This window comes from Triticum dicoccoides, chromosome 4B (genome assembly GCF_002162155.2).
Source record: "Triticum dicoccoides isolate Atlit2015 ecotype Zavitan chromosome 4B, WEW_v2.0, whole genome shotgun sequence".
Taxonomy (NCBI): domain Eukaryota; kingdom Viridiplantae; phylum Streptophyta; class Magnoliopsida; order Poales; family Poaceae; genus Triticum; species Triticum dicoccoides.
In genome coordinates this window covers 488,603,804-488,629,299 of record NC_041387.1, presented here as the reverse complement: position 1 = coordinate 488,629,299, position 25,496 = coordinate 488,603,804, and the positions used below count along the sequence as shown (strand labels likewise).

General features: G+C 47.9%; 1 protein-coding gene across 1 annotated transcript in view; it reads right to left on the bottom strand.

Annotated features, from left to right (window-relative positions):
- The window catches only part of LOC119292752, a gene marked incomplete at its 5' end in the record, with an annotated part of 57,679 nt that overhangs the window by 1,920 nt on the left and 30,263 nt on the right, over positions 1 to 25,496 (bottom strand). The window lies entirely within an intron of this gene.

Genomic DNA, 25,496 nt, shown 5'->3' with positions numbered 1-25,496 from the left:
AGGAACCTTCTTTTTGAGAAAAAAGAAAGAAGGGAAAATAATGATATGGGGCCTTAAGGCTCGTTATTGCTTACCGGGGGCAAGTGCTGCACAAAGTGTCAGATAAAACATGCAAAAAAGAAAGAATGCATTAAATTTGACAAGATGTGCGGAGCAGATAAACTTTATTTATGCACGGGATCTGCGCCCGGCTTTGTACAAAGGGTTACATGCAACAGCGGCAAGGCTTGTACAAAAGGTGGTTGCCAGAACAGGTTCCGGCAACCGCGCCTTATGGGTAAAACTTACGAAGATGCTCTATGTTCTAGGAGTTGCTCACCGGAAAGCCATCTTCGGTCTCAAGGCAGACAGCGCCAGGCCTAGTGACTCATTTCACCCGATAAGGGCCTTCCCACTTTGGCGTCAACTTGTTGGAATTCTTGGTGGATTGAACGCGCCGAAGAACAAGGTCGCCTTCCTCGAAGCTTCTGGCATTAACTTTGCGGCTATGGTAGCGACGCAAAGCTTGCTGGTAACGACCAGCTCGTACAGTAGCCTGAAGACGATCTTCCTCGAGGAGCAGCGTGTCATCTTGCCGCAACTGCTCTTGCTCAAGCTCATCATAAGCGAGCACTCGAGGCGATCCATATACGAGTTCCGTGGGGAGAACTGCCTCTGCTCCGTAGACTAGAGCAAAAGGTGTCTGGCCAGTGGCTCGATTTGGCGTCATCCTGATCGACCAAAGAACCACTGGCAGCTCCTCGATCCAGTTTCTTCCGCACTTGCGCAGCCTGTCGAAAGTTCTGGTCTTGAGCCCGCGCAGCACTTCAGCGTTTGCCCTCTCCGCTTGACCGTTGCTTCTCGGGTGAGCAACAGAAGTGAAGCAGATCTTGACGCCAAGATCTTGGACGTACTGCATGAACGTGCGGCTCGTGAATTGTGTGCCATTGTCGGTGATGATCCTGTTAGGGACTCCGAAACGGCAAACAATTGACCTGAAGAACTTGACTGCTGACTGTGCTGTCACCTTTCTCACTGCTTCCACTTTAGGCCACTTTGTGAACTTGTCGATTGCAACGTACAAGTACTCAAAGCCCCCGACAGCTCGGGAAAAGGGGCCGAGGATGTCGAGCCCCCAGACCGAAAATGGCCAGGATAAAGGGATTGTTTGGAGAGCTTGAGCTGGTTGATGTATCTGCTTGGAGTGGAACTGGCACGCTTCACACTTGGTTACTTGTGCAGTTGCATCCTGGAGGGCTGTCGGCCAGAAGAAACCTTGCCGGAAGGCTTTGCCGGCAAGTGCTCTTGCGCCAATGTGGTGACCACATATGCCTCCATGTATCTCCGCCAACAGCTCATGTCCATCTTCCCGGGAAATGCACTTCAATTTCACTCTGTTGAATCTTCTTCTGTACATATGTCATCGACAAACTGGTACATACTTGATTGCCGGGCTACTCTCTCCGCTTCTTCTTGCTCTTCGGGAAGTTCTCCTGTTTGAAGGAAATGGACGATCTGCTATGCCCATGCCGGAGCTTGTGGCTCAACGACAAGGACTAAAGGCGCGAGTGCTGCTGCGGGAACATCTGCTTCCACGGCAAGAATCTGTGATTCAGCCAGAGCGTGATGCTCCCCGGCAAGCGTGTCGGGACACAACTTGTCGGGAGCGTTTGCTTCAACGAAACAAACCCTAGGGCTTGTCGGAGCAGACTGCCCCTCGGCACTCTTTGTGTTGATCTTGGGGACCTTCTTGACGGCGGCTTCGGGGAGCTCTGCCGGAAAGTAGTCGCTATTAACCAACTTTCTCTTCTTGCTCTGTCCAGTTGATGGTGTTACAGATGGTTGAGTCAGCTTGAGCACAAAAATTCCTGGTTCCACAGGTAACTTGAGTGCGGCGCACTTTGACAGGCCGTCTGCAATGTCGTTCTGAGCTCTTGGAACGTGTTCCATCTGCAGGCCATCAAAATGTTCTTCTAGCTTCCTCACTTCATCAATGTAGGCTTCCATCAACGAACTCTGATAATCTTTGTTTACTTGACGGACGACAAGCTGCGAGTCACCCCTGACAATGAGCTTCTTGATCCCAAGGTCCGCAGCGATCCTGAGTCTGGCAAGCAAGCCTTCATACTCTGCAGTATTGTTTGTTGCTTGCTCCTTGGGAAAGGGCATCTGGACCACGTATTTGAGGTGCTCTCCGGTGGGTGCGACGAGTAGTACGCCCGCACCGGCGCCTTGCAGCGAGAAGGCACCATCAAAGTACATGATCCATTCCTTGTTTGCTTCCTTGACGAGGATGCTCGTCTCCGGGGTTTCTTCATCAGGTGTCGGCGTCCATTCTGCTATGAATTCTGCCAATGCTCGGCTCTGAATAGTTGAGGTACACTCAAACTTGAGGCCAAAGCTTGACAATTCCAGTGCCCACTCGACGATCCTGCCTGTTGCTTCTGGATTCTGCAATATCCTCTTCAACGGAAAGCGAGTGACAACTGTAATCTCGTGTGCTTGAAAGTAATGGCGCAGCTTCCTCCAGGCCATGAGAAGGCCGAAAAGCAACTTCTGCACTCCAGAGTACCTTGATCTAGCCCCCTGCAGAAGGGAACTGACAAAATACACTGGGTGCTGCACCATCTTCTTTTGTTTTTCTTCCTGTGGCTGCACAGATCCATCCTTGTCGGGACCAGAGCTTGTCGGGGAAGCCCCCTGCTTGTCGCTGGATTCGCTTGCCGTGGCTGCTGGCTCATCATCCGCCTCCCTCTCCGCCACTAACGCAGCACTAACCACTTGATTGGTTGCCGCTAGATATAGCAGCAACTTCTCTTGTGGCTTAGGTGCGACAAGTATTGGAGTGGAGGACAGGTATCTCTTCAAGTCCTGCAGCGCAGCCTCCGCTTCCGGAGTCCATTTCATTGGACCTGCCTTTTTCAAAATTTTGAAAAATGGCAGGGCGCGCTCAGCAGACTTAGAGATGAACCTACTGAGAGCAGCAACACAGCCGGCAAGCCTTCATACGTCCTTGACTCTCTTTGGTGCTTCGATCTGCTCGATGGCCTTGATCTTGTCGGGATTGGCTTCAATCCCCCTCTGGGACACAAAGAACCCGAGAAGCTTGCCGGAAGGAACTCCAAATACGCACTTCTTGGGGTTCAACTTGAGATTGATCTTGCACAAATTTGTGAAGGTTTCGTCCAAATCTTGGATCAACGTTTCTCTGTCCTTGCTCTTGACCACTATGTCATCCATGTAAGCTTCTACATTCCTGTGCAACTGTGGCTCAAAAGCATGACTGACTACTCTTGCAAATGTTGAACCAGCATTCTTTAGTCTGAAAGGCATCCGTACAAAGCAGTATGTGCCACATGGAGTAATGAATGCAGTTTTCTCTTCATCCTCTTCTGCCATGAAGATCTGATGATATCCTGAATATGCATCAAGGAATGAAACCAGATCACATCCTGCCGTGGAGTCGACAATCTGGTCAATGCGCGGCAAGGGAAATGGATCCTTGGGACAAGCTTTATTAACATCAGTGAAGTCAATACAAAGCCTCCACTTCCCGTTCACTTTGCGCACGACTACTGGATTGGCTAACCACGTTGGATGGAGTACTCCTCGGACCAGGCCTGCTGCTTCCAATTTCTTGATCTATTCTGCGATGAACTCTTGATGTTCTACCGCTTGCTTCCTGACTCTCTGCTTGACGGGCCGCGCGTGAGGGCAGACAGCAAGGTGGTGCTCAATTACTTTCCTGGGAACACCGGGGATGTCAGATGGTTGCCATGCAAACACATCGACATTCGCCCGCAGGAAAGCAACGAGCGCGCTTTCCTATTTAGGGTCAAGCGTGGCACTGATGGTGAAGGTACCACCAGTGCCGTCCTCCTTGGTGGCCACTTTCTTGGTCTTTGGTGAAGCTGTCTTTGCCTTCTTGCACTTCCCAGTGGAGCTCGATGGTGCGTCCTCGACGGTAGCGCAGCACTCGGAAGAGGTGCGCTTGCCGGAGTGAGCATCAGAGCTACTCTTGCCGGACTTGGTCTTCTTCTTCCCCCCGGGAGCTTCAGCGGCAAGTGGTTTGCGTTCTGCTGCGGCTGCTGCTTGCCGGTAGATCTTGTCGGTACAAATAAGTGCATCTTTCTTGTCGCCATGGACAGAAATGACACTTATCAGACCAGTCATCTGGAGCATGTTGTAGGCGTAATGAGAGGCTGCCATGAACTTGGCGAGTGCTGGACGACCAAGTATCCCATTGTAGGGTAATGGGAAATCAGCAACGTCAAATGTGACTCTCTCTGTCCTGAAGTTCAGCTCGCTGCCAAACGTTACTGGCAGTGTGATCTTCCCCTTCGGCTTGCTCCTTCCCGGGTTGATTCCTTGAAAGGTGCCTGTCTCTTCGAGCTCGCTGTCGGGGATCTGGAGCTTCTTGAGTACCGCTGAGGAGATCAGATTCAGGCCGGCCCCGCCGTCAACGAGCATCTTTGTGACCTTGAGGTTGCGGATAGTTGGTGAAACCAACATCGGCAAGCACCCGATCGCAGTTATGCGATCAGGGTGATCCTCAACATCAAAGATGATGGGCGTGCTGGACCACTTTAGGGGCTTGCGCGACTCAACGGACGGTTCTGCTGCGTTCACTTCCCGCACCCATTGTTTGAGTTGGCGGTGCGAGGTGTGCAGGGAAGCACCGCCGTCAACACACAAAACCTCTATTGCCTTCTGAAACTCCTGCTCGTCGGCCTCATCCTCATCCATCTCTTCATCTTCGTCCTCGTCTTCGTCCTTGTCGCGGCCGCGGGAGGCCTGTCTCCTTGCCGCTGTTTAGCCTTGCCGCGGCGTCCTCCCCGGGCAGGGTGCTTCTTGCCGGATCCTCCACCACCTTCCTGGGCCTTCTCCTTGTCGCGGCACTCGTATTCAGCTTTCTGGAGCTCTACGAGCTGCTCAACCTTCTTGCAGGCCTGGAGGTCATGGCCCTTGGTGCGGTGGATCTTGCAGTACTGCTTGCCGGAGCCGTCCTGCTTGTCGGCGGCCACCACAGCCTCGCCGGAGTCACCAGCTTTGGCCTTCTCGGCGCAACCTCCGTTGCCGGACCGCTCGACAACTAGCACATCCTTAGCTTTTCTCTTTCTGTTATTCCGCCTTTGGTTCTTCTTTGCCGGGGCGGCATCCTCACTGTCAGATCCTTCTGCTCCTGCGTTCTCTCCGGGGAGTTTCCTCCCCTCCTCAGCACATGCACATTTGTCGGCCAGAGCATATAGCTCGCTGACATCTCTGATTTTGCACATCGCCATCTCCTCCCTCATCCTGCGATTACGCACGTTCTGATGGAACGCGCTGATAACCGCGGCAGGGTGGACGTCTGGGATGTTGTGCTGCACTTGGCTGAACCTTTGTATGTATTTGCGCAGGGGTTCTCCTTCTTTCTGGGCGAGCAGATGAAGATCGCTCTCCTGGCCATGGGGTTTGTGGCCGCCTGTGAAGGCGCCGACAAACTGATGGCACAGGTCCGCCCACGAAGAGATGGAGTTGTCCGGCAAGTGCATGAGCCAAGATCTGACGTTGGGCTTGAGCACCAGCGGGAAGTAGTTGGCGAGGATCTTCTCGTCGCGCCCCCCGGCAGCCTGCACCGCAATGGTGTAGACGCTGAGGAACTCTGACGGATGTATCCTGCCATCGTACTTCTTGGGCAAGTCTGGCTTGAAGTTCTTGGTACTGGGCCACTGGACCTGCCGCAGCTCGCGGGTGAACGCAGGGCAACCTACCGCGTACGGCAAGTCGCCTGGTTCCCCTGGCGCATGCATATCAACAGTGGGCCCAGCGCGCTGGTCTGACTGACGCCGCGCTTCTCTTTGACGCTCGATGCGAGTACGAGCGTCTTCTTGTCATCGTTCTTGGAGAACTTGGCGCTGATCACGATGAGCTCGTGGGTCCAACGACGCGGTGGAGTCAGTGTCGAGGTTGGCCCAGCGAGTCGGCGATCTTGGCCTTCGGGGCGGGGAGTGCACGGTGGTGGCACCCCCAGCGGTCTTGTCAGCGTCGGCTTGCGCCTGGGCGTCTTGCCGGGGCTTCGATGTGCTCGGTTGCCAGGGCTTGTCGCCGTTGGCGAAGCCGATAAGGCTCTGAATGGTGGCCCTCTAGTTGTCGATCTTGGCTGGTGCTGGAGGGTAGTCTAGAAGCAGCTGGGCTCGGGCCAGCGCTTCCTCTGGAGTCTTGGGTGGCGGTGGCGAACGACGCGAGGAGCAGGATATGCTCAAACTTCTAACAGTGTTAGAAGGAGCAACATCTCGTCCAGGCGACCGTACTGCGCTCGTGCCAGCGTGTTGACGCGCATGTTGGCCTTGAGCGTCCCGCGACCCACCAGCTTGGCCTTGCTCCAACGCGAGTACGGTGATAGGAGCACCATGGCGTTGTCGATCTTGCACCCCCTGGGAGGGGTGCGGTGTATGTACAGACGCCGAAGCTTGCGGGGCCTTGTCTTTGGACCTGGTGACGACGTGAGTCCCCCCGTCGGCGCCCGCTCCTCCGCCGGCGTCCACCCCACCGCCCGTTTGCTCCGGTGACGGCAGGATCGACGTGGACGAAGCAGCCACCTCCGAAGCCTTCTTCTTCGGTGGCATGTCGATGAAGATGTTGATGTAGCGCGCACGAAAGCCGGATCAGGTTCGCACAACCTCGACGCCCCCTACCTGGCGTGCCAAAGATGTCGTGGGAAACGAACACCTATGTGGCAGGGCCCCTTTTCGGTCCGGCAAGGGAGCGGAGAGCGCACGAAGAGCAGATCAAGGCGAAGTACGCGAGGGATTTTACCCAGCTTCGGAGCTCTCCGGAGAGATAAAACTACTACTGCTGCTTTGTGTTTATATTCCGTTCTTGCTCGAGAGCGTGGGTGTGTTGTGGTTTCGAATGAGTCGAACCCCTTCTACGTGCGCATGGGCCTCCTTTTTATAGGCTAAAGGGGTCACCGACAGGTGGCAACGCAGATAGAGGGGTAAAAAAGTAAAAACATGGGTTGGTACAACCGCTATCAACAGTGCCCCCTACCTAACTCTGACGGCAGGGGACAAGGGTATTTAATGCCCATCCGGTCGCCTAAACAGTGCAAGAAACGACCGTTAGGGGCGCCACCGATCGCCACGATGGCCTTCTAGTCATCTTCACTTGCCACCTCGCACCGCTTGGCTGTACAGCTACCCGCCACGTGCACCAGGAGCGGTCCTGCGGCGACATGTCGTCGGATGCGCTGGAGCGTGGGCGTAGAGTGGTGGCTTCGCCGCGGCAAGCGCCTTGCCGTGGTCGCTGTCTTGTTGCACCCGCAAGCTTGTCGCTCGCCGGGCCTCGCCGGGACGCGCGGTGCGTCGCGGCAAGTCTCTTAAAGTGCCTTGGTTGGCCTTCCCGGCAAGCTCCTCTTGCCGGGGTCTTGTCTTTCCCGGCAAGCTCTTCTTGCTGGGGCCTTGTCTTCGCAGTTAAACACTTTGTTCTTGAATGGCAGTAATAGGAATAGCGAAGGGTCTTGGCGGACGCCCAGCAAGCCTTGCCGCGGGGCGCTGCGACTGCCCGTGCACAAGTTCGGGATACTAAGGTACCCCTACTTTAGTACACCAACACCCGGGTACTTTTGTCAAAATATTGTGGGATTTTACCTCCAGTACCATGGGTTCTACCCAGCCACCCCAGTACGAGCTGTTCAAATCGAGAATCACCCAGTCCACCTGTAGATATTGGGCAGCAGTGCACATCCCTCCCGCAAACTCAAACCAAGACTCAACGGAGGTCTCCTTCATGGGGAAATCTATGCCGACCCCACATATGGCCATAGAAGCTACTTCATATGAAGCACTTGCTCGCCTTTGATTCGCTGTACCCTATGCCAGCGAACGAGGGTATTATTACTTTCCGAGCCGTGCAGCACCTGGAGAAGTAACATCCTTTCCCGATGGATGAATTGAGAGAGACCCAGTACAGGCCAACCTTGTCCAGTACGTCATCGCTCAAGAATGTTTGACCCAACAAGTAATGGGTTATCTCCAGAGTATTGTTGATTTAAATCCTCAGATCGCCATCGGCAGGCCACTGAGGCCCGACCAGGAGAGACACATACATCGACTGGTCAATCCACTTCCACCGATAGAAGAGGAGTGTGTCCCAGTACCAGAGACGTTTTCTCGAGACCCCATCCAGTTACCGTTTCCATTTTAGACGTCGCTGCTATGTTCATTAGTGCAACATTTATTTATGTGTTGTAACTTATGCGTGGTACCCCGAGTTTGCGCGGCGAGTAAATCATTTAGTTTCTATTAATGTGAGTAGTTCTGTTGCGGTTTGACTCTAATATATTATTGTTTTCTCTCGCGAAAAATCCTGGAGTCAGATTTCTTTTCCCTGAGTAGCTGCATCGTACACCTTCTCACGACGTGGATTATTTTATTTCACACAGCACCACGGCAGCAGACTCACAACCGCTCGAACACATACCCTGCTTGCAAAAAAACACGTAACCTGTTGTATTTGTTTTTCAAAACAACTCCTAACAAATCTCGAGGACGAGATTTTTCTTAAGGGGGGTAGGGTTGTGACACCCCAAAATTTTAACCTTGTTTTGCTAATTAAAATTTTGCCAGGAAATTAAAACTTTTATTTTCTGGGCTCCCTTTTGATTTTTTTTGAAACATTTCCTTCCTTATTATCATGGAGTTTTTCCCTAAAGTGAAAACCTTTCAAATATGTTATTGGACTAGTTTACCCTCTCAAGAAAAACTTTTCTTTTATCAGTAGAATTAATTACATAATTTATTTCTCATAATCTTTATTTTCTTGAAAAAATGGTTTCCCATGGTTTTATGGTCCTACTTGAACTACAACCATTTGATAAATTCATTCAATATTCCAACCAAAATTTGGAGATGTCATGTGATGTTTTTAAACCACTTTTATGCAAAAATATCTTCTGTCCATTGGAAATTTTGTGCTCTACACCATATTTACAAATCTGGTCCAGTGGGCAGTTTTACACTACAACCTGTTTATATATTTCCTTAAAGCCTCCACCAAAATTTTCAGCTATGTTCTTTGAAAAATTTGAGTGAATCAACCTCATTTCCATTCTGGTGCAACTTGGTGATTTGTACTGCAACCATCTTCTAACTTGCTCCTCTACCCATGAGCTTTCTCCTACTTGTAGTCCTCCATGCTAAACCCCTAAGTCCAGGAGCATGCACCCATTGGATCATTTTTGGTTCATGAAAAGATGCCATTTACCTCCTGTCCAGAATTGTAGTTTTGCAAAACTTGCACTAACAAGTTTCTACATTTGGCAAACTAACCTCACCACCCTCTCTTTTATCTAAAGAGACCCCACTCTGGAAGATTTGGCCACTCCAAGAAATGCCCAGGTGCCTGTGGCATTTTGTCAAACACCTTGAGTGCATGAACAGCTTTGACATGACTTTTGTCATTGCACTGTGACCTTGCACCTCTGGGAAAGCGAACCTGTCCACTAAGCCTCTAGATGACTTTAACCTAGGTCTGTTAAACCCCAACCTCACCTGAGACCTCTAGCATGCCCTGGCATTTTGTCGAGCACGTCCCGTGCATGCTCTGGGCTAGACATCCTAATTTACATTAACAAAGCGAAGATATTTATAAGAAAAAACAAACAAACCGAATGATATATAATTATACTTATAGGACAACGGAGTTTCTTAAAAACATGATATATAGTTGTATACAGCTATACGAGAATATCTGTTTCAAACGTGGAATTGCTACAATTACAACAGATAAATTATAGTAAAATAATTTTATATGTCCCTAAGTATTTGACAGATCTATTTAAATTGGTTTTACAACAGCATGTGAAAATTAGCCGAGTCAACACAAGCTCTGGCATATGGCAGAGCATGCTTTCTGAAAGCTAGGCCTCAAGGCAGCGATCAGTCACTGATGAACACATGAAGTTGAGAAGTGATTCCAGTATATGGAGGCTATTGGCATGTTGGCAGGTACAAAATGGGTGGGCAAAGGTGGGAGTGTGAGCTGAAAGAATTGTACCATGATTCCAATTCCTGATGAGATGAGAATATGTCAGGCATAGCAAAGTTCAGTGCGTGCATTTTGTTGAGCAGACCACGTGTTTTGCACATGCCACGCCCGAGCCGCCACGTCACGCCCCTGGTTTTGCCCTCATTGCAGAGCCGCGCCACACACTCTCCCTCTCACCAGAACACGCCAAGCAGCCCCTCGCCATGTCTCCGGCAAGCCAGGAGCTAGCCGCCACGGCCGCCCGACAGCCCCTGCTCAGGTCAGCGCCGCCCGAGCCTCTCCCGCTCGCCACCTGCCCCTGGAACAGCATGAGCTCATCCACAAGCGTATCCCCTAGTGCTCGCCGCCGCCATGTCCCCTGGATGCTACGGAAGGACGGTCGCCGGCGAGCTTATCCACGACCACCGCGAAACGACTTGGACGTGCTATAAAAGGAGGCCCCCGAGCTCCTCCGAGCACTTAGGCGGCCTCACACCATCCTTCTCGTGCCCCCCTTAGTCATCAATCGAAGAGAGGAGGCCTTCTTCACCTTCTCCGGTCAGCTCGGCCGCCGCCCCATCCCGGTCCGTTCCGACGCAACCAAAGCCTCCCCCCGGACCCCCAACACCACCGTTCGACCCCCCTTGAACCCGCGGAGGTGCCTAGCCTCCCAGACGCAGCTAGGAACCACCATGGCCAGAAACCCCAAATCCACCGAAGCCCCCCCTCCGCCGCAGAGCTCGCCGCCGGCGATTCTTTCCACCCCCGGCGACACTACAACCACTGGGAGGACCGCCTAGGAGTGGCGGATCCATCCCTGCACTCGGATGCCCTCGAGGAACCACCGTTCGCTGGAAAGCATCGCAGGAGCCCCGCATCGGCTCGGACAGAGGAGGAAGGAGGCGGCAGCGACTAGTCAAACCTGACTAGTGGGCCCCCTGGACCCACTGTCAGTGACTCCCCGCACGGTCCACGCTGGATAAGTGGAGGCATAAAAATGAAATACGCCTTCGACGTGGTCAGTTCGAAACGTTTTTCTTTTTTTCTGTTTTATTTTAAAAACAAATTTTGACCAAAACTTTGACTGTCTATAACTTTTTATATATAACTCCAAATGAATTGATTGTTTTTCCTACCTCTCTCAAATGTTGTCTAGTTTGTTTTAAGATTTATTTCAAAAGTTCAAACAACTTTTTGGTATTGTTTTAGAAACTATAGATTGATTCAAAATATTTTAAATAGGAATTTTGGAGAGAGGAGAAAGCTTTCAAAAGTTTTGGAGTGCACCCTGCCTTACCACACCTTGAAGGCAAGGATCTTGAACCCTGACATAATATTTTTGATGTGTTGGTTGACACGATTATAACACCACCTTATTTCGGAAAACTCGTTATTTTATGTAGTGATATGATCATTTGCATGAATGCATATTAGTGATTTCCTTGTTGTTGGAAATGAATATACTTGTGATGGTAATCATCCTCATGTGCCTTGCATGCATGCCGAAAAGGAATCCGGGGAAAGCCTCTGCCTTGGGTAGGCGTGAGCTTGTCGCCGGTCTCCGTCGGGACGGTTATGTCTGGTATGACATAGTAAGGTACAATGAGCGGTGATTCTGTTGGTTGAAATATATTTGTTATACATGTCATGCAGGGAAGTTATAAACCTCCTGAGTCGACCGTAGATCGAGTCTTGTTCTAGTAACCCCCACACTTGTTTTGTGCTACCACTTATCCCTGCCACAGGTAGGGTACGGTTCAGTAATTTGTCAATCCCTTTCTAGCACACACCGTACAGAGGGGCCGGGATGAGGGTAACATGGCCATGGATTAAAGCTAGTCATCCGGTCAGGGGGCATGGGTGTTTTGGTTGTAGCCGAGGGGGTAGCTTCCCCAGTTTTGCGCGCGGTATAAATTTTGTGATCCCATGCTAATCGAGGTTGTATCCTCCCCACTTAGAGTTCTGCTTAACGAGTGTCGTGGGTGATTCCAGACACCAGTAAGTTAAGCTGGTGTGTGAAAGTCAGGTGTGTTTTCATTTAAAAGACCGTAGACGGAATTAGTCCCGATGGACTAAAGGAATCCGTTACTCGTGGGTAAAGAGTACACCCTCTGCAGAGATTAAACCTATTCGAATAGCTGTGTCCATGGTTAAGGACTACAGTCTGGGATGGGTCAAGTGTCGGTCTTAGTGTCGGTCTTCGGAGGAGAAACTACTAAACCAGAACGTGGGTCATGACTGATGACTTGTGATAATTATGTTTATGTTTATTATGGACTAACCCATTATATTATTGAGTATCTCTGGGACGGTTCTACCTCCTGGATATTCATTGTGATTATTTACTTTATAAGCCCTTTATGTGGTGTCGCTGAGACGCCCGATTGTGGCATTGCTTGTTATATATTTACTTTCTAAGCCCTTTATGTGGTGTCGCTGAGACGCCCGACTGTGGCATTGCTTGTTATTTATTTATTTTATAAGCCCTTTATGTGGTGTCGCTGAGATGCCAAACTGTGGCATGTTTGTTATTTATATACCTTATAAGCCCTTTAAGTGGTGTCGCACAGACGCCCGACTGTGGCATTTTATTTCCACTCCATTGTTGCATATTTTTGCTGCATATAAACAACCTGCTCGCATGCATAAAAGATTTTTATTTATAACTGACGATGTGATCATAGAATATTTTAGTGCATGATTATCATTTATATTATCCCTGTGTTCATAATGTTTGCGAGTACATTCAAAGTACTCACTGGCTTGTCCCTTGCTATTGTCTTGGCCAGATTTCTTGCTTGGAGAGGAGCATTGCGACGACAGCCCCGGAAACGAAGCAACGGTGATAGCAGCCTCGCGAAGATAGGAGTTAACCTGGTCAGGTGTTCCTGTGGGAAATGGAATCCCAGAGACACCGATGAGCCACAAACCGCTTCCGCCATCAACCACTAGAAACCATTTGTTGTACTCACAGGCCAGAATGGTCTTGTACTACATATTTTGTATTTTGCTTGGAATTCCTGTATCAAGTTGGTGCCTCATCAGCTAACAGTAATCCTGGGGCTGGTGAGCACAACGGCCATTTTCTGGAAATTAATACCCGGAAAACCGGTCGTGACAAACTTGGTATCAGAGCCAGGCTGACCATTGGCTAATCCTGTCTTAGCCAGGTCAATAAACTTAGGTAAACCAAACCACCAGACCTTAACCTAACCTCGGCCAAGCTTCCCATGCAAGATAGCCACACAGTGACCCCGACACTTTTGGCGGTCGGTGCCCAACCTATCAGCCTAGCCTATCGATCACGCGCCAGTGACCAGCACCTAAGATGTCTCATTCGCAAGCGTGCGAAAGAAGACTCCGTCCCCTCTTTCTATAAAAAGGACACGCTAGCCTCAACCCAGCACATCACAGCCTCTACCCCAAACTGAGCCATAATGCCTGGCCCCGTCGCGCACAATGAGACCACAGCAACCAACCTTGGAGGATTTGTGACCATACTCGCAAACCTCACCCGTCGTGCCAATGCGTTAGAAGAGCCCCCAGAATATGTTGTGTACCAAGGATCCATGAGCGGCGAGAGCCTTCAATTCTGGGCCACTATGCACATCTACGGTAGGGGTCTTTCACCAGAACGCCCCTACAGGTTCACCGGAAGGACAACTTCCTTTGAGCCACAAGCCGTCCAACTAGCAGCGCGAGAGGCTATAGTTCAACTCCGGCACTTGTCACCCAGAGTTAACTGTCGCTCGTTCTACTACTACCCCAGACGTGAAGGGTATGGTAGACCACCCCAAGTTGCCAACGGAGATCACGAGACGGATCCTGCATTGTTGCACCTAGTGCGCTATGTAGGTGCACTAGAGGAACCGTTCGATCAAATCACCATTGATCTGATCGCAGCTCGTGGAGAGCTGGTTCGCCGAGCCACGGCAAGAGAAGAGAATGAACCCGACGCTGACAACCCAGTCGTGCTGTTCGGACACCCGATCGAGTCCCTGAGATCTGCCCCAGCCGTCGGCCAAGGTGCCTTGATGACCCCAGAAGTGCTTCGTCGCCTCTTGGGAGCACACTCCAACGGGGTTGTGGCCAACAATCCCCGAGATGGTCATCATTGCTACCCCGAGCCTGCAGCCGCCCAACCCCCTCCAGCTAATTCCGACAGTGAGACCCGAGGAGAAGCCTCGACATCCACAAGGCACGCCCGCTTGGATATAAACGAGGTAGACTAAGTCACTCGAGTAGTGTTGAGTCCTAGTGTATCCTCGCTTTGTAATCGTGTGACCTTGTAAATAAACGCAGCCTGTCGTCGTGCCTCTATTTTAAATAGTAACCTTGCATAATTATGTCAGCACACAGTTGCATATTTTCTGGGCACAGATACCAAAAACCACCTCGACAACCCCCACAGTGATACGTCACTTTAGTGAGATGTGTGTATCTATGGCTTTGACCCCGACCCTTGGAGCTGAACTGGCAAATTCATTACCTTTCACCACGGTAAAACGACCAAGCTCCAGTGCTATAAAAAGGCCACCGCGTGACCTTGCTAAGCACCCCTCATCTTGTGCACCATCCTCACAACCATTTCTTGCCATGCCGAGCCCTAGTATTTATCTGAGAACCCCAGATGCAACCCCGGGTAGTTTTGTCAAAATATTGTGGGATTTTACCTGCAGTACCATGGGTTCTACCCAGCCACCCCAGTACGAGCTGTTCAAATCGAGAAGCACCCAGTCCACACGGAGATATTGGGCAGCAGTGCACATCCCTCCCGTAAACTCAAACCAAGACCCAACGGAGGTCTCCTTCGTGGGGAAATCTATGCCGACCCCACATATGGCCATAGAAGCTGCTGCATATGAAGCACTTGCTCGCCTTTGATTGCGGTACCCTATGCCAGCGAACGAGGGTATTATTACTTTCCGAGCCGTGCAGCACCCAGAGAAGTAACATCCTTTCCCGGTGGATGAATTGAGAGAGACCCAGTACAGGCCAACCTTGTCCAGACGTCATCGCTCAAGAATGTTTGACCCAGCAAGTAATGGGTTATCTCCAGAGTCTTGTTGATTTAAATCCTCAGATCGCCATCGGCAGGCCACTGAGGCCCGACCAGGAGAGACACATACATCGACTGGTCAATCCACTTCCACCGATAGAAGAGGAGTGTGTCCTAGTACCAGAGACGTTTTGTCGAGACCCCATCCGGTTACCGTTTCCATTTTAGACGTCGTTGCTGTGTTCATTACTGCAACATTTATTTATGTGTTGTAACTTATGCGTGGTACCCCGAGTTTGCGCGGCGAGTAAATCATTTAGTTTCTATTAATGTGAGTAGTTCTGTTGCGGTTTGACTCTAATATATTACTGTTTTCTCTCGCGAAAAATCCTGGAGTGAGATTTCTTTTCCCTGAGTAGCTGCATCGTACACCTTCTCACAACGTGGATTATTTTATTTCACACAGCACCACGGCAGCAGACTCACAACCGCTCGAACACATACCCTGCTTGCAAAAAAACACGTAACCTGGAGTATTTGTTTTTCAAAACAACTCCTAACAAATCTCGAGGACGAGATTTTTCTTAAGGGGGTAGGGTTGTGACACCCCAAAATTTTAACCTTGTTTTGCTAATTAAAATTTTGCTAGGAAATTAAAACTTTTATTTTCTGGGCTCCCTTTAGATTTTTTTGAAACATTTCCTTCCTTATTATCATGGAGTTTTTCCCTAAAGTGAAAACCTTTCAAATATGTTATTGGACTAGTTTACCCTCTCAAGAAAAAGTTTTCTTTTATCAGTAGAATTAATTACATAATTTATTTCTCATAATGTTTATTTTCTTGAAAAAATGGTTTCCCATGGTTTTATGGTCCTATTTGAACTACAACCATTTGATAAATTCATTCAATATTCCAACCAGAATTTGGAGATGTAATGTGATGTTTTTAAACCACTTTTATGCAAAACTATCTTCTGTCCATTGGAAATTTTGAGCTCTACACCATATTTACAAATCTGGTCCAGTGGGCAGTTTTACACTACAACCTGTTTATATATTTCGTTAAAGCCTCCACCAAAATTATGGGATGTTAGTAGTAGCATATGACTAAGCTTTATGCAAAAAAACAGCTATGTTCTTTGAAAAATTTGAGTGAATCAACCTCATTTCCATTATGGTGCAACTTGGTGATTTGTACTGCAACCATCTTCTAACTTGCTCCTCTACCCATGAGCTTTCTCCTACTTGTAGTCCTCCATGCTAAACCCCTAAGTCTAGGAGCATGCACCCATTGGATCATTTTTGGTTCATGAAAATATGCCATTTACCTCCTGTCCAGAATTGTAGTTTTGCAAAACTTGCACTAACAAGTTTCTACATTTGGCAAACTAACCTCACCACCCTCTCTTTTATCTAAAGAGATAGTTTTGCAAAACTTGCACTAACAAGTTTCTACATTTGGCAAACTAACCTCACCACCCTCTCTTTTATCTAAAGAGACCCCACTCCAAGAAATGCCTAGGTGCCTGTGGCATTTTGTCAAACACCTTGAGTGCATGAACAGCTTTGACATGACTTTTGTCATTGCACTGTGACCTTGCACTTCTGGGAAAGCGAACCTGTCCACTAAGCCTCTAGATGACTTTAACCTAGGTCTGTTAAAACCCAACCTCACCTGAGACCTCTAGCATGCCCTGGCATTTTGTCGAGCACGTCCAGTGCGTGCTCTGGGCGTGAGCAGAGCATGCATTTTGCACGTGCCACGCCCGAGCCGCCGTGTCGCACCCCTGGTTTTGCCCTCACTGCAGAGCCACGCCACACACTCTCCCTCTCACCAGAACACGCCAAGCAGCCCCTCGCCACGTCTCCGGCAAGCCAGGAGCTAGCCGCCCGACAGCCCCTGCTCAGGTCGGCGCCGCCCGAGCCTCTCCCGCTCGCCACCTGCCACTGGAATAGCATGAGCTCATCCACAAGCGTATCTCCTAGCGCTCGTCGCCGCCACGTCCCCCGGATGCTACAGAAAGACGGTCGCCTGCGAGCTTATCCACGGCCGCCAAGAACCGACTTGGATGTGTTATAAAAGGAGGCCCCCGAGCTCCTCCGAGCACTCAGGCAGCCACACACCATCCTTCTCGTGCCCCCCTTAGTCGATAATCGAAGAGAGGAGGCCGTCTTCACCCTCTCCGGTCCGCTCGGCCGCCGCCCCGTCCCGGTCCGTTCCGACGCAACCAAAGCCTCCCCCTGACCCCAACACCACCGGTCGACCCCCCTTGAACCCGCGGAGCTGCCTAGCCTCCCAGACGCAGCTAGGAACCACCATGGCCAGAACCCTCAAATCCACCGAAGTCCCCCCTCCGCCGCAGAGCTCGCCGCCGGCGATTCTCTCCACCCCGGCGACCCTACAACCACTCGGAGGACCGCCTAGGAGTGGCGGATCCATCCCTGCACTCGGATGCCCTCGAGGAACCACCGTTCGCTGGCAAGCATCGCCGGTGCCCCGCATCGGCTCGGACAAAGGAGGAAGGAGGCGGGGGCGACTAGTCAAACCTGACTAGTGGGCCCCCTGGACCCACTGTCAGTGACTCCCCGCGCGGTCCACGCTGGATAAGTGGAGGCGTAAAAATGAAATACGGCTTCAACGTGGTCAGTTCGAAATGTTTTTATTTTTTCTGTTTTATTTTACAAACAGATTTTGACCAAAACTTTGACTGTCTATAACTTTTTATATATAACTCCAAATGAATTGATTCGTTTTCCTACCTCTCTCCAATGTTGTCTAGTTTATTTTAAGATTTATTTCAAAAAAATTCAGACAGCTTTTTGGTACTGTTTTTGAAACTATAGATTGATTCAAAATATTTTAAATAGGAATTTTGGAGAGAGGAGAAAGTTTTGGAGTGCACCCTGCCTTACCACACCTTGAAGGCAAGCATCCTGAACCCTGGCATAATATTTTTGATGTGTTGGTTGACACGATAATAACACCACCTTATTTCGGGAAACTCGTTATTTTATGTGGTGATACGATCATTTGCATGAATGCATATTAGTGATTTCCTTGTTGTTGGAAATGAATATACTTGTGATGGTAATCATCCTCATGTGCCTTGCATGCATGCCGGAAAGGAATCCGGGGATCCCATGCTAATCGAGGTTGTATCCTCCCCACTTAGAGTTTTGCTTAACGAGTGTCGTGGGTGATTCCAGACACCGGTAAGTTAAGCTGGTGTGTGAAAGTCAGGTGCATTTTCATTTAAAAGATCGTAGACGGAATTAGTCCTGATGGACTAAAAGGAATCCGTTACTCGTGGGTAAAGAGTACACCCTCTGCAGAGATGAAACCTATTCGAATAGCCGTGTCCATGGTTAAGGACTATAGTCTGGGATGGGTCAAGTGTCGGTCTTAGTGTCGGTCTTCGGAGGAGAAACTACTAAACCAGAACATGGGTCATGACTGATGCCTTCCTATGCTTATTGATTATTGTTCCCATAAGTTGTTTGCTCACAAAATCCCTATGCATAGGAAGTGGTTTAGACTTAAAAGTGCTGGTCATATGCTTCATGATGCTCCCGTTATGATTCAATTCTTATCTTTTATGTGAGCATCATTGTCATCATCATGCCTAGCTAGAAAGGCATTAAAGAAAAGCGCTTGTTGGGAGACAACCCAATATTTATCCTTAATGTTTTTGTGTGTCCACATTATTATGCTACTGTAGTAATCATGTTTTATAGCTTTTCTTTCAATAAAGTGCCAAGTAAGACCTCTAGGATAGCTTACGGAGATAGTTGTGTTGATCCTGCTGAAAATCAGAAACTTTTGCACCCAGTAATTTAGTTTTGTTAATTCACAGAAATGTGCTTCTAATATGATTATTTTTGCTCTGGATTGATACACTAATTGCTTCAGACTTCCTAATTTGGTAAGATTTTTCGAGTTCCAGAAGTTTGCGTTAGTTACAGATTAATACAGACTGTTCTGTTTTTGACAGATTCTGCTTTCATTGTGTTGTTTGCTTATTTTGACGAATCTATGGCTAGTAAAATAGTTTATAAACCATAGAGAAGTTGCAATACAGTAGGTTAACACCAATATAAAGAATGAGTTCATTATAGTACCTTGAAGTGGTGTTTTGTTTTCTTTCGCTAACGGAGCTTACGAGTTTTCTGTTGAGTTTTGTGTTGTGGAGTTTTCAAGTTTTGGGTAAAGATTCGATGGACTATGGAATAAGGAGTGGCAAGGGCCTAAGCTTGGAGATGCCCAAGGCACCCCAAGATAATATTGAAGAATAGCCAAAAGCCTAAGCTTGGGGATGCCCCGGAAGGCATCCCCTCTTTCATCTTCGTTCATCGGTAACTTTACTTGGAGCTATATTTTTATTCACCACATGATATGTGTTTTGCTTGGAACGTCATTTTATTTTGTTAGTATTTGCTTGCTGTTATTTATAATAATGTTTTGCATCTTTAGTTTCAATAAATGAGACAAGGATAGCCTTTTCCATGCTTATTTTGCTAGTGTACATGTTGCTGTTTGGAAACAGAAAGTTTACCGCTGTTGCAAAAATTCCCTAGAAAACTCAGAGCATGATATAATGTTGAAACTTTTTGCATATTGAGCTCTGATAAATTTACTACAGTGGGAATATTATTTCATAATGTTTTGAGTTAGGGAAGTATGATGACTTTTGCATTCTTTACAGACTGTACTGTTTTGGCAGATTGCTGTTATGTTTGCATTGTTTGCATATGTTTGCTTGTTTAATGATTCTGTTTGATGATAGGAGTATTGAATATGCAGAGGCATTTAGTATGAAATGTTGAATAATAATTTTATTGATTTGTTACAGTATAAAATGATAAGGTTTTGCATTGGTTTATACTAACCTATCTCACGAGTTCTTGTTGAGTTTGTTATGAATGAAGCTTTTGATAAAAAGAGAAACCATGATATGAGAGGAATTAAGGAGACACAAAAGCTCAATCTTGGGGATGCCCAAGGCACCCCAAGATAATATTTCAAGAAGTATCAAGCATCTAATCTTGGGGATGCCCCGGTACGCATCCCACCTTTCTTCTTCAACAACTATCGGTTAGTATCGGTTGAGCCTAAGTTTTTGCTTCTTCACATGATTTGTGCTATCCTTGCAATGTCATTTTATTTTGTTTTGCTTGCTGTTTGTATACAATACCAAGATCTGAAATTATTAAATGGGAGAGTCTTCACATAGTTGTATAATTATTCGATTACTCATTGACCTTCACTTATATCTTTCGGAATAGTTTGTCATTTGCTGTAGTGCATCACCTATATCTTTTAGAGCATGGTGGTAGTTTTATTTTGAAGAAATAGATGAACTCTCATGCTTCACTTAGATTATTTTGAGAGTCGTTAATAGCATGGTAATTTTCTTAATATTAATATACTTGGTATTCAATATATGTGAAACTTTCTTTTGAGTGAGTTGAATACTAAGATAAGTTTGATGCTTGATAATTTTTTTGAGATATGGAGGTGATAATATCAAAGTCGTGCTAGTTGAGTAATTGTGAATTTGAGAAATGCTTGTGTTGAAGTTTGCAAGTCCCGTAGCATGCACGTATGGTTAGAGTTGTGTAACAAATTTGAAACATGAAGTGTACCTGGCTTGTGCATCCTTATGAGTGGCGGTCGAGGACGAGCGATGGTCTTTTCATACCAATCTATCCCCCTAGGAGCATGCGCGTAGTACTTGATTTTTGATGAATTATAAATTTTTCCAATAAGTATATAAGTTCTTTTTGACTAATGTTGAGTCCATGGATTATACGCACTCTCACCTTTCCGCCTTTGCTAGCCTCTTCGGTACTGTGCATTGCCCTTTCTCACCTTGAGAGTTGGTGCAAACTTCGCCGGTGCATCCAAACCCCATGATACGATACGCTCTGTCACACATAAACCTCCTTATATCTTCCTCAAAACAGCCACCATACCTACCTATTATGGCATTTCCATAGCCATTCCGAGATATATTGCCATGCAACTTTCCACCGTTCCGCTCATCATCATCATGACATACTTTACTTTTGTCATATTACCATTGCATGATCATGTAGTTGACATCGTATTTGTGGCAAAGCCACCATGCATTATTTTTCATACATGTCACTCTTGATTCATTGCACCATCCCGGTACACCTCCGGAGGCATACATATAGAGTCATATCTTGTTCTAAGTTTTCAGTTGTAATCCTTATGTTGTAATCAATTTAAGTGTGATGATCATCATTATTAGAGCATTGCCCAAAGAAAGAAAAAAAGAAAAGAAAAGAAAGAAGAAAGGCCAAAAGAAAAAAAGGCCCAAAAAAGAAAAAAAGGAAAAGAAAAAAAAGAAAAAGGGGCAATGCTACTATTTCTTTTTCCACACTTGTGCTTCAAAGTAGCACCTTGTTCTTCATGTAGTGAGTCTCATATATTGTGCTTCAAAGTAGCACCTTGTTCTTCATGTAGTGAGTCTCATACATTGTCTTTTTATACTAGTGGGAATTTTTCATTATAGAACTTGGCTTGTATATTCCTACGATGGGCTTCCTCAAATGCCCTAGGTCTTCATGAGCAAGCGAGTTGGATGCACACCCACTAGTTTTCTTTTGTTGAGCATACATAGCTCTAGTGCATCCGTTGCATGGCAATCCCTACTCCTCATGTTGACATCAATTAATGGGCATCTCCATAGCCCATTGATTATCCTCGTCAATGTGAGGCTTTCTCCTTTTTTGTCTTCTCCACACAATCCCCATCATCATATTCTATTCCACCCATAGTGCTATATCCATGGCTCACGCTCATGTATTGCGTGAAGGTTGAAAAAGTTTGAGATTATTTAAGTATGAAACAATTGCTTGGCTTGTCATCGGGGGTATAGAAGTTGGGAACATCTTTGTGTGACGAAAATGAAGCATAGCCTAACTATATGATTTTGTAGGGATGAACTTTCTTTTGCCATGCTATTTTGAGAAGACATGATTGCTTTGATTAGTATGCTTGAAGTATTATTATTTTTATGTCAATATGAAGTTTTGTCTTGAATCTTTCGGATCTGAATATTCATATCAAAAGTAAGAGGAATTACATTGAAATTATGCCAAAGTATCACTCCGCATCAAAAATTCTTTATTATCATTTACCTACTCGAGGACGAGCAGGAATTTAGCTTGGGGATGCTTGATACGTCTCCAACGTATCTATAATTTCTGATTGATCCATGCTACTTTGTCTACTATTTTAGGCAATATTGGGCTTTATTATCCACTTTTATATTATTTTTGGGACTAACCTATTAACCGGAGGCCCACCCCAGACTTGCTGTTTTATGCCTATTTCAGTGTTTCGAGGAAAAGGAATATCAGACGGAGTCAAAACGGAACGAAATCAACTGGAGAAGTTATTTTTGGAAGGAAAGCCACCCGATGGACTTGGAGTGCACGTCAGGAAAGAAAGGAGGTGCTAACGAGGGTGGGGGCGCTCCCACCTCCCACCGGGTGTGCCCCCCTGCTTCGTGCCCCCCCCCCCTTCGATCAACCGACATACTTCTTTCACCCATATATACCTACGTACCCTAAAACTTCCATACAGAAGATAGATCGGGAGTTCCGCCGCCGCAAGCCTCTGTAGCCACCAAAAACCTCTCGGGAGCCCGTTCCGGCACCCTGCCGCAGGGGGATCCCATCACCGGTGGCTATCTTCATCATCCCGGCGCTATCCATGACGAGGAGGGAGTAGTTCACCCTTCGGGCTCAGGGTATGTACCAGTAGCTATGTGTTTGATCTCTCTCTCTCTTGTGTTCTATCTCGTGTTCCATCTATGGCACGATCTTGATGTATCCCGAGCTTTGCTATTGTAGTTGGATCTTATGATGTTTCTCCCCCTCTACTCTCTTGTGATGAATTGAGTTTCCCCTTTGAAGATATCTTATCGGATTGAGTCTTTTATGAGAACACTTGATGTATGTCTTGCCGTGATTATCTGTGGTGACAATGGGATATCATGTGCCACTTGATGTATGTTTTGGTGATCAACTTGCAGGTTTCGTGACATTAGGAACCTATGCATAGGGGTTGGCACACGTTCTTGACTCTCCGATAGAAACTTTGGGGCACTCTTTGAAGTACTTTGTGTTGGTTGGATGAATATGAGATTGTGTGATGCATATCGTATAATCATGCCCACGGATACTTGAGGTGACAATGGAGCATCTAGGTGACATTAGGGTTTTGGTTGATTTGTATCTTAAGGTGTTATTCTAGTTCGAACTCTTTTATAGATTGATCCGAAAGAATAACTTTGAGGTGGTTTCGTACCCTACCATAATCTCTACGTTTGTTCTCCGCTATTAGTGGCTTCGGAGTGACTCTTTGTTGCATGTTGAGGGCTTGCTATATTGTCTATCTATGTTATTATTGTTTAGAGAAATTGCACTAGTGAAAGTATGAACCCTAGGCCTTGTTTCCTATCATTGCAATACCGTTTACGCTCACTTTTAGCATTAGTTACCTTGCTGTTTTTATTATTTCAGATTACAAAAACCTATATCTACTATCTATTTTGCACTTGTATCACCATCTCTTCGCCGAACTAGTGCACCTATACAATTTTCCATTGTATTGGGTGTGTTGGGGACACAAGAGACTTTTTGTTATTTGGTTGCAGGGTTGTTTGAGAGAGACCATCTTCATCCTATGCCTCCTACGGATTGATAAACCTTAGGTCATCCACTTGAGGGAAATTTTCTATTGTCCTACAAACCTGTGCACTTGCAGGCCCAGCAACATCTACAAGAAGAAGGTTGTGTAGTAGACATCAGTGGGCAAGATGCCCAATGTCACCTGGCTCGAAGGATCCTTTGTGGAGACTGTAAGGAGTGGCAATCGGGGTGGTTCTACATCACTGAGCCGCGCGATGCCAACTGGGCGGCGACCCCCGAATTCCAATCCGGAATCCCCATGCGGCTCACCTCCTAGCAAGAAAAGGGCTTAGCCTGGGGCTCAGCGGAAGAAGTGACTGGGCTCCAGACATGCGTCCAGAACATGATAGGCAAGAAAATCAAGCTTGTCAACGTGGTCCAGGTCATGCCCTTCCGCCGGATTCTTTCGTGTCAGAGTCGGACTTGTAATTTGTGGGAGTTCGACCTGGCCAAGCACCAGACGCTGCTGGAGCTCTTCGATATGACACACAAAGGCATCTGGAAGGTGATTTTTAAGACCGGGGAGGTACCACCACCCACATCCGAAGATCGCGGGCTTAGCGCGAAACACCGGGCTAATCCGGTAAGTTCTTTTATGTTTTGCAAGGTATATCTTTCACCGGCATATCTGCAGGAGGAACCTAAGGCTCTATGCCAATCTTTCTGGCCTGGGTAGCGATAGCGGAGGAGATTGAATGTCCGGCTCCGCTACCTGAAGATCCAGAAACGCCTCTTCTGACAAAGATGCTTTTTCCGGTACCTTATGAAGTGCCGGAGAAGAAAGCCAAGAAGGTGGCCAAGGGGACCAGAGGTGGTCTCCCCCGCAAGGGCGTTTCGGACATGATGTTCGAAGATGCCAAGATGCACTCCTCTGCCGAAGACGAGGAGGAGGAGGAGGAGAAGGAGGAGACCCATTCCCCTCCCACTCGGGAGAAGAAGAAGAGGAAGGCCTCCACATATGGGGAGGCGGAGGCGCCCAAGAAGGGAAAAATCTCCCTTCCGGACTACTCCGCCGCAGCCACCAAAGCAGCGAGGAGTTGGGGCCTAGGGTCAAGCCCCTGGCCAAATCTTAAGTATCCGGACACGGTAACATTTTCGGTCTTTTAACTTTATAGTTTTTAATGTGTTAGACCATACATCTATAGTCCGCCCAGTCCAACATCAAGCTATCCTCCTCTTTGGAGGGGTCGCTGGACCCGTCAGAGATGAACAGTGGGTCCCTTCCGGCGGCCACCTCACACAAGGCCGCGGACAACACCGAGGTGCTGTCTCGAAGGATACCAGGCCAAGGGGAGACCGTTCCGGTGATGCCGGAGGACAACACCCTGGTTGCCGAGCACATGGGTGGGAAAGACCCCTACAGACCCCGATGATGGGGGTCGCCGTCAGTTCGGCCCCCAGCCAAATACAGCTCCAGAGACCCAAGTGGCTCCAGATTCAGGCAGGCAGCCTCTCCTGAACGAGGGGGGCAAGACGCCTTCACCGGTGACCTCTGACCATCCAGAGGCACCGGATAGATTGTTGGAAGCGCCACAAGGCGCTTCCATTATGGAAGAACACCGTAATCTTATGAGTATGGTGATTGAGAAGGTTCATTCCACCAAGAGCGGACTGACTGAAACCTGCATTAGCCTTCTAGCAGGCTTCGAGGTAAGTAGTGCAGTTGAAAAAGAATATCACCTTGTTCCCCTGATGCTCGGTTCGGTGTTCGGAAAGAAAAACCAAACAGAGGATCAAAATGTTTTTCGTAGGAGTCTAACATAACATGTCTACGTGAATAGGCAGG